The following is a 9429-nucleotide window of genomic DNA, read 5'->3' on the forward strand; positions in this document are numbered from 1 at the left end:
ATGATGAGGGTCAGCTTGCTGGATGGTTGGGGGCTAAGGGCCGGGAAGCCTGGTTCTGTGTGGGGTGGCTGTGGTTGTGGGGTTGTGTGGCAGGTGAGAGACCCCGGGTGGAAATATTCCACATGAGGACTTCTCCTGCTGGGGACTTTCTCGGGGAGTTTCCCAGGAAGGCAGAGGAAGGGGGAGCAGGGAATGGGGTAGAGAGAGGAGGGAGGCAACCATGAGAGAGAGCAGGCAGGGGGTGAGGCTGGCCTGGCCTGAGGGACTGGTTCTCCAATCCCAAACTCTGACTCAGCTGCCCCCATCATGATGGGTCAGGATAACTGTGACCATTTGTGACATTTACTACATCCCAGGCGTCTATCCTCTCGCCAAATCCTGTGTGGTATGGGATGATAGCCTCATTTGACATTGGAGGAATCGGAGCCTTGGAGAGTTTGGGGTCCTAGCTTCGACTCCAGATGGCACATGAGTGGCAGAGAGGAAATGGAAACTGGGTGTGTGTCTGCCCCAGGCCTGGCCTGCAGTGTGAGAGGACACAGGGTGCCACGCCAGGTAGAAGCAGAGCTGGTGGTGTCCGGGACGGAGCTCATGGGGGTGCAGGATAGGAGGGTTCACATGCCAGTGGTAAAAGGGCACAGTTTATCCCTTTCAAGGCTCGAAGGCAGGCACTAGTCCCTGCTCTGGATTTCCTGCCAGAATGGGGGCTCCTGGGTCCCAGCTCTCTGAGCTCTCCTGCTGACTCTTAAGAAAGCATTTCTCTCATGGGGGCAGGGGAGCGGCTGTCCTGGGTATGGCCCAGAAGTGACAGAGCCCTGGCCTTTGGCCTTCTCTGGCTGCCCCCTTGGGGAAGCAGGAGAAATGGGTGTATTATACCCCATCGGAGGAAGGAGCTTAGGGTGTGGAAGCTCACTGTCCCCACACTCCCTCATGTCAGAGTTGCTGAGGCTCCTTCCAGAGCCTCAGTTCCCCATCTGGATCATGGGTGTAGGGAGAGAAGGGCCAGGATACTGAGGGACCCCTTTCTGGTCTTTGGTGTAGTGTCTGGAGGGTCTTACAGCCCACAAGGTGACACCCAGGGGCTGGAGACCCCTTTCTCAGGCGGGCAGCCCAGGCCCCTCCAGAGGCGCTTCCTGGGCAGGCAGCCACACGGACTTCAGTCTCTGCTGCTCCCTCCTCCCTCAGCAGGTCCCCTGGGGCTTGGGAGGAAGCGAGCCCGGCTGGACAGCCCCAACTGTCTGGTTCCCACAGACTCCAGAGCCAGGGTGGAAAGGGGTCCTGCAGGGTGGGAGTTAACTGAGGCCGGAAGGGGTTGAGAAAGTGCCTGGCCAGCTGGGGGCCCCTCCCTTCCATGTCTGCTGGACCCCAGCCTGGAACCCATCGAGCGATGGGGAGAAGGCGAGAGGGTCTATCCTGTCACATTCGGGCAGCCTCGTGGCTGAAAGGGGGGTAGAGAAAGGTCCTGTGTGTGGGGACATGGATGAGGAGAGGGGAAGGAGGCTCTTGTGTGGGTTCATAGATGGCATGTGCCTGTGTGGGTCAGTATGTCTCAGAGAGAGAGAGAGAGAGAGAGAGAGAGAGAGAGAGAGAGAGAGAGAGAGAGAGAGTGTGATGCACAGAGACAGTTATAGAGACAAGTACAAGCAGATTCAGGGAAAGAGGCCTCTGCCAGGCACTGTTCCCTGTGGTGCATTCCTCTGGAGACCTGGTGACCCCAGTTCCTTCCCAGCCTATGTCCTGAGCTCGTAGGAGGATGGGGAGGCTGGCCTGCCTCAGGGAGCCCCGGCCTCTGCATCCTGCCCAGCCCTCCCCTGAGGAGGTCTGGCTTCTGAACTGAGGTGGGGGCTTGGGGAGAAGAATGCCGCATCCCCTGCCTGCCCACCCTTTGCCCTGGGGAAACCCACACCCAGGAGCACCCTCTCCACATCCCTCTCTGGCTCCCAACATAGCCAAGAAGTGAAGACAGGCCCCCCTCAGTCCCAGTCCCCAAGCAGGACCCTGGGCCCAGTGCCTGCCTTGGACTCGCTGTGTAAGACTGGACCAGTGCCCACCTCTCTGGCCCTGATTTTATTCCCTTTGCCCCAGGGGGGTGGGGAAGCAGGGAAACAGCCTGACTTTTTGAGTCTGCGTCCCAGAGGAGGTTGTGACCTGGGGGGTGGGCTGGAGGGGATCTCACCCCCAGAGGTGCTGGCCCAGAAGGCCCAGACATCATGATCTCACGTAGCCCTCTGCTCACTGCCCAGCCTGGAGACCCCACCCACTGGGCCTTCTGCCCTCACATTCTTTCCATGACCAACAGACACCCTCTGGCTCCTGCCTGGCCACCCCCACCTGGGGGTAGACAGTTCTTAGCAGAGATTCAGAATGCCCAAGCTGGCAGACCCCGAGAGTGCACCTCAGCATAGATGACGAGACCGGCCAGAGAAGGGAAGTGACATTCCCAAGGCCACACAGCACAGCCTTCCGTACCTACCATGGCTCCCCTCCACTGCTGTAAGCTGTTTCGGGATAAGGGCCATCCCACCTGACTCTACTGCAAGGACCCTTTCCACTGCGGACTTGTCTGAACCAGGAGGAGGTCACAGCCCCCACTCCTCCTCGAAGGGTAGGGCGAAAGGGTACTGAGTCACCTTGCTAAATCCAAACTGAAAACGGTAAAACCAGTGGTATTTCAGGATGTTCCAGAGTGTTTAATCACAGCAGCTCAGATTCTTGGAATATCAGAGTTGAAAGGGCGTCTCCTGCTCAATTTCTGAATCCTCTCTACACTGAGTAGTGCATACCACATGGGGTTCCAGGACAAGGGAGCCCCTGACTTCAGAGGCACCCCGTCCCCTTTGGCAGCTCAAAAGACTGTCGGGAAATTCTTCACCTGCTTGTCCTTTGGTCTCTGCTCTCCCTGCCCCCAAAGCGGCCACCCCCACCCACAGGGCTGGGCCTTCCTCAGCAGCTCCTCCGCCCTCCACATCTTATCTCCCCTCCCGCTCTCCCACCCACGTTTCCTTCCCTGGTTTCTGGCATTCCATTGCCCAGAGTTCAACACTCCTTCCCACACTCCAGGCAGCCCCTGGGCCAGGGGTGGGGAGACCTTCTTCCTTGGAGGGCCGGTACTCTGAGGCCACCAAGTGATGAGGAAGAAGGAAGGGGGAGGCCATGGCAGCCAGCCTGGCATGTCCGCCTGCTGGGAGTGTACGGAACCCAGGAATCCAGGCCTCAGCCAAACATCTCCCCACACGGCCTCCCATCTCCCCGAGGCCTAGGCTGCCAGAGGCAGTAGGTGCAGCAGCTAAGAGCAGGAGCTCTGGGAGCCCAACTGCCTGGGTTCAGACCCGAGCTCTGTCAATTCCTAGCTGTGTGACCTTGGGCACGTTGCTTTCCCTTTCTGTGTGTTTCTGTATTTATCTATAAAACTAGAGGCCCAGTGCATGAAATTCATGCCCTGGGGGGGGGGCAGGGGTTGTCCCTCAGCCAGGCCTGCACCCTCTCGCAGTCCGGGACCCCTCAGGGGATGTCTGACTGCCAGCTTAGGATTGGGCCTAAGCTGGCAGGCAGCATCCCTCTTGCAGTCCGGGACCCCTTGCTCCTTACTGCCTTCCTGCCTGCTGCTCCTTAGCACTGCCCTGGAGGCAGGCGAGGCTCCCGCCACCACCACTGCACTCGCCAGTCATGAGCCCGGCTTCTGCCTGAGCAGTGCTCCCCCTGTGGGAGCACACTGACCACCAGGGGACAGCTCCTGCTTTGAACGTCTGCCCCCTGGTGGTCAGTGCGCATCATAACGACCGGTCATTCCGTCATTCGGTCGATTTGCATATTAGGGTTTTATTATATAGGATGTGGACATTAACAGTATCTACCCCCATGGGGCTGTTGTGAGGATTACATGAGCTAATATTTGCAAAGTGCTTAGATTAAAGTCTAGCACAGGGGTGGGCAAACGTTTTGACTCGAGGGCCACAATGGGTTCTTAAACTGGACCGGAGGGCCGGAACAAAAGCATGGATGGAGTGTTTGTGTGAACTAATATAAATTCAAAGTAAAGGAGCGGAGGGGAGAGCAAGAGAACCCTCCGCTCTTTCGGCTCCGCGGGCCGGATAGAACAGCCGAACGGGCCGGATCCGGCCCGCGGGCTGTAGTTTGCCCACGGCTGGCCTAGCACATGGAAGCTGCAATATAGTTGTTAAGTACAATAAATAAATATTTGGGCCCTGGGGGCATGTCCCCTTAAACTGATTTACCCCCAAGGAAAGGCCATGCTACTGTGGAGGTGGGGGGATGCAGGGGAGGAAAGACTGATGTAGACAAGGCTTTGGATTTAATTCCTGGCATCTCATCTTCCTGCTGTGTGACCTCGAGCATGTGGACTCACCTTTCTGAGTCCCAGTTTCTTCATCTGTTAAATGGGGATAATGATTCCAATTCCCAGGACTGGTGTGGGGGAAACCCGCACAATATGTGCGCCATTCAGTCAATGAGAATAAAGTTGGAACATAAAACAGCCCACTGGAAGGTCTTGTAACCTCAGCCCAGTCCTCTCTGCCTCTTTGCCGTGGCAGAACTTCCCTCCCAGCAGGTCTGGAGGTGCCTAGCCCCTATTCCTACTGGTAATTGGCTGGTGACGCAAAGAGGCAGCTGGTAGGGCTGAAGGAAGCAGTTCCAGGCTAAAAACAGGCCAGAGTCAGCCAGAATCCTGCCCGGTGTTCCCTGGAAAGGCCAGGCCCCCTGCTCCTAACCACAGTCCTCAGGGTGCACATGTCTCTCGGATACAAATGAGAGTCTAATCCTCCTGCTCCAAGTTAAGACAGCCGGTTCCCTGGTGAGTGTCTTTTTCGCACTCACTGTCCCCCCACCTGGAATGCTCACTCCCCACTGGCAGACTCCTCCACATCCAGAGCCCAAGTTAAATATCCCTCCTCAGAGAAGCCCCCTCCCCTGGATCTGAGTAGGCGCCCCTAGACCATTTTCTTTCTCTGCAGCCTATCTGGTTCCTCCGCTGCCATCTACTGCCATGTGGAAGTATGTGTTTCTGGTGTATTCACTTTTATCATGTTTGCAGGGACTCCACAATTAGAATGTAAGCTTCAAGAGGCAGGGGTTGGGTCTGCCTTAATCACTGTATCCACTTCCTTAACCCGGTGACCAGCACAGAGCAGGCCCTCAGTAAAGGTTTGCAGAGTGGACAAGTGGAGTCATGGTCAGCCATTCATCCGTTTGCCATGGATTAAATCTCAGACGGCTCCCTGGCTCCCCCAGAGCAAAAGCCCAAGTCCACAGGGGCCTGCGTGACCTGGCTTCACCTCCTCTCGCCCTCCCCTGACTCCAAACAGCCTTCACACTTGCTCTTCCTTCTTCCTGGAACAACCGTGCCGGAACCCCTCAGGACTCACTCCCTCATGCCCTTCACGTCCTCAGAGAAGCCCTCTCTGATGGCCATATCCCCACCCACCCCACCAACACCTTCTAAACTCATTACTGCCCTTCAGACTTCTGCTAGAACGAAGTTTCACGAGGCCAGAGACTTTTGTCAATGGGCTGCTGGTCCCCAGAACCTAGAACAGCGTCTGGCACATAATAGGAGCTGGAGAAGTAGGTGTGCGACGAGTATGAGGTCAGCCGCCTATGCCGCTCTCCACATCTCATGTAACTTTTATACTGGCTCTGGGAGGTGGGGACTGCTATTACCCCACTTCACAGATGGGACTCTGAGGCTCAGAGAAGGCAAATAAACCAATTGGAACCCGACTGTCTGACCTGCGCCCAGTCTCTGCCGCCAGCCTGTCGCCCGAGAAGTGTATGAGATCTGTCTCCCGCCTCCTGTCCCCACATTCTCACAGCCCCTCAGGCAGACATGGCTCAGCCTCTCTCTGGCCTCCCTGTCTCCAATCTCTCTCCCACTCACTGACCTCCCTGGCTGCAGAGACCCTTCTGAACCACAGATCTGACCATGCCCCTTCTTTGCATAAAACCCTTCCATGGCTCCCTATTGCCCCGACCCAGGCTGGCATTTGAGGCTGCCAAACTTCTCCAGACGTATCTCCTGCTTCATCAGATGCAAGAGCCTTACTGAAATGCTCCCAGACAAGCTTGCTCTCAGCTCCAAGCCTTTGGACATGTGACCCCCTCTGCCTGGAACGCCCTCTTCCCTCGATCTGGAAAAATCCTGCTCCTATTTGTCCTCGGCTTGGCTGTCACTTTCACTGGGGAGAAAAGAGGGGTTAGTATCTTCTTCCACATCCTTCCCTCTTCACTGTCATCCCCAACCTCCTACTCACTGGGGTCCCAGAGGCTGTGAACTCCCCAAGGGTGGGGACCAATGATTAATTTATTGCCAGGCTCTAGAATGGCTGACCATGACTCCACTTGTCCACTCTGCAAACCTTTACTGAGGGCCTGCTCTGTGCTGGTCACCGGGTTAAGGAAGTGGATACAGTGATTAAGGCAGACCCAATCCATGGCAATAAATTAATCATTGGTCCCCACCCCCAGCAGATGGGGCCCCCTCCTCTGCACTGCAGGCCTGTGGTGAGGTAGGTTGTAGAGGCCAGGCCCAGAGCAGGGACTCCACAATTAGCCATGAGGTGACTGGATGTGTCGGAAGTCTGACTGCTGGCTTTGCATCCTGACTCCACTGTTTACTGGCTGGGAACCCATGGACTTGTCCATCAACTCCCTGTACCTCAGTTTCCTCATCTGTGCAAAGCTGGCCATGAAAATACCCACTCATAGTGTGGGGATGAAATGAGCTCTTACGTGCAATCACTTGGTACAGTGCCTGGTGTTCAATAAATAACGCCCGTTAGAGTGAAGGAAGGAACAGGTGGTGGGCAGCTGCGCGAGTGGGAGCTTGGTCCAGGTGGGCACCTCCTTCAGGATGGCCCTGGCTGCTTCACACCCTCAAGGCAGCCTGTCACTGGCTGAATCTTTTCCCACCGCTGCCCTGTTGGGTCCAAGGTGGCCAGTGGAATTTGAGGCCAGTGGACACAGACAGGAAAAGGCAGCGTCACCAGCCTTGGTGTAATCCAAACCAGATGCAGCCTCAGACCCATGGGGTGGTCACTGTGGGCTTGGCCAAGGCCCAGAGGCAGGAAATAGTCTTGGAGGAACGCTCTCTGGGCTGGGACCAACCAGGAGGAGCTGTCCCATTGAGGCCGTTAACCCTTCTGAGCCCACAAAGGGGGACGGGACACGGGCCGAGGAAGCTTGTGGTTCTGGCCCCATGAGGCACAGAGCACCTTGCAGAAAAGGCCACAGCATCAGCCGTGTGCTGGGCGCCATGCAGGAGGGGCCCACACACCAGGCTCCATGGCGGGCAGGGCACACCAAGCAAGGGGCAGGGGAAAGTCATAGCCTAGCACTTGGGACTTGCAGACCCAAAGCTTTGGCCCTGGCCTGGCTCCAGTTGGCAGGCCCAAACCAGCTGAGGGTTCATTCCCTCCATCAGGGGGCTCCTAGGGGGGAAAAGCTGCTCCCACCTCCCCCGAGGCTGCTGGGGATGGGAGCTCCAGTGACGGGTGCTGGGGCCAGGCCTACAGAGAGGCAGAAACTCAGTCCCATTTTAGGGGCTGCCACCCCAGCTTTTTCCTAGGTGTGCTCTGTGGCCCTTGGAAGGAGCAAAATCTCTCTGAATCCCCATTTCCCTATCCATATTGCTACCTCCAGGGACCAGGGGAGGCCCAAAGGAGGCACCTGATGAATCACAAAGAGCTTTCTAAGATGTACTCCTGGGAAGGGATGGGGACAGAGGCAGAGATCAGCCTGTCCCATGGGTCTGGGTGGGCTTCTTGCCCAGGATATATTCACTTGCTATGTGACCTTGATCCAGTCACTTTCCCTCGCTGAACCTGTGAAATACGGTGAATGAGCACCCAGTCCCATATCTTGATTATCACCATGGCCCTAGGAATGGCAGAGGAGAGCAGAGCTGAGGGTTTCATATTAGGAAGGAGGAGAGTGAGTCTTGTGCTGGGAGCCAGGGGTCCTGGGTTCTAGGTCCAGCTGTTGCTGTCTCTGCTGAGGGGCCTTCCTCATTTTGGCCTCGGTTTCCACAGCTTGACCCAGGCCCTAAATCTCTGCTGTCACTGGACCTCATTCCTCCTCCCCGCCAACCCACAGCAGTGACTCATCCCTCATCATCATGCTGTGTGGCCAGAGCTCAGCCTGGGTGGGGGCCAGCGAGGCTGAGAACTCAGAGGAAACCACAGGCCCAGCCGAGCTGGCAGGTGGCAGGTGGGCAGGCAGCAGGGGTCCTCGGCCATGGGGCCTTGCCCTTAAACTCATTTCCCACCAAGAGCCCAAGCTAGGCTCCAAGCCCCTCCAAGCCCTGACTAAACACCCCACCAGGCCCAGACCCCAGAGTCACCCACTCCGTGTGGCACCTGCTGCAGCAGGACTCTGCACCCACCTGCTGGAAGAGGGCAGGGACGGCGGTGAGGACCCTGGCCTCACCCATGGGGTGGTCACTGTGGGCTTGGCCAAGGCCAAGAGGCAGGGGACCAGTGTTCATCACAGAGGCAGGGGAGGGAGGGGATGAACTGTCATGGTCTCAGTCTGTGGGCAAGTCCAAGATTCTCAGGAGGCAGGCAGCGCAGCAGGTAAGAGCATGGACTCTGGGCCTAGATTGGGTACAGATCCTGGCTCTGCCGCTGACCCGCTATATGACCCTGAGCAAGTGGCTTATCCTCCATGAGGTTTAGCTTTCCCATCTGAGAAATAGAAACAACACAACGCCCGCCATGCAGGGTCACTGTGAGCAGTGGGTGCGATCATGAGCAGAGCTGGGCCGGGGCCGGCACCCAGAGGTGCGCCATGTATGTGAACTGCACTCACTGCCATTCCTGCTGGACCAGAGCGATGCCTCCAGAGGGTGGACCAGCTGCCCTGCTTAGGTCAGTCCCACTTCTGACCAATGTCCTCACAACCAGAAAGGCTGCACCCTCTTAGGGTTAAGCTCTCCTGTCACCCCACCCCCAGCAGATGGGGCCCCCTCCTCTGCACTGCAGGCCTGTGGTGAGGTAGGTTGTGGTCCAGCAGAGAACAGCTCTCTCCCGAGGCCTCCTGGGAGACCCCCCTCCCTGCAGGCCCAGCGAAGACTCTGCTCTCTGCTGATGCCTTGCTCTGGTGAGAAGCAGGGTGGGCTCAGAGCAGAACCCTGCTCTGGGAGACAGAGAGTTCATTTCAAGCCCCAGCTTCTGACTTGTTGAGTACTCTTCAAGTTTCCTCCCCTATACAAGCCTCAGTTTCCCCCTCGGTAATAGGAACAATAATATCTACCACCTAACTTTTCTGAGAAGAGTAAATGAGTTAATATACATACACGTGCTTAGAGAGAGCCTGGTACACAGTAACCACCCCATAAGTGTTAGCTGGTGCTGTGACCTCCCTCTCACAGGTGAGGAAACTGAGGCACAATGTAGGGAAGCCACTTGCCCAGAT

This window comes from Plecotus auritus (genome assembly GCF_963455305.1).
Source record: "Plecotus auritus genome assembly, chromosome: 8".
Classification (NCBI taxonomy): Eukaryota; Metazoa; Chordata; class Mammalia; order Chiroptera; family Vespertilionidae; genus Plecotus; species Plecotus auritus.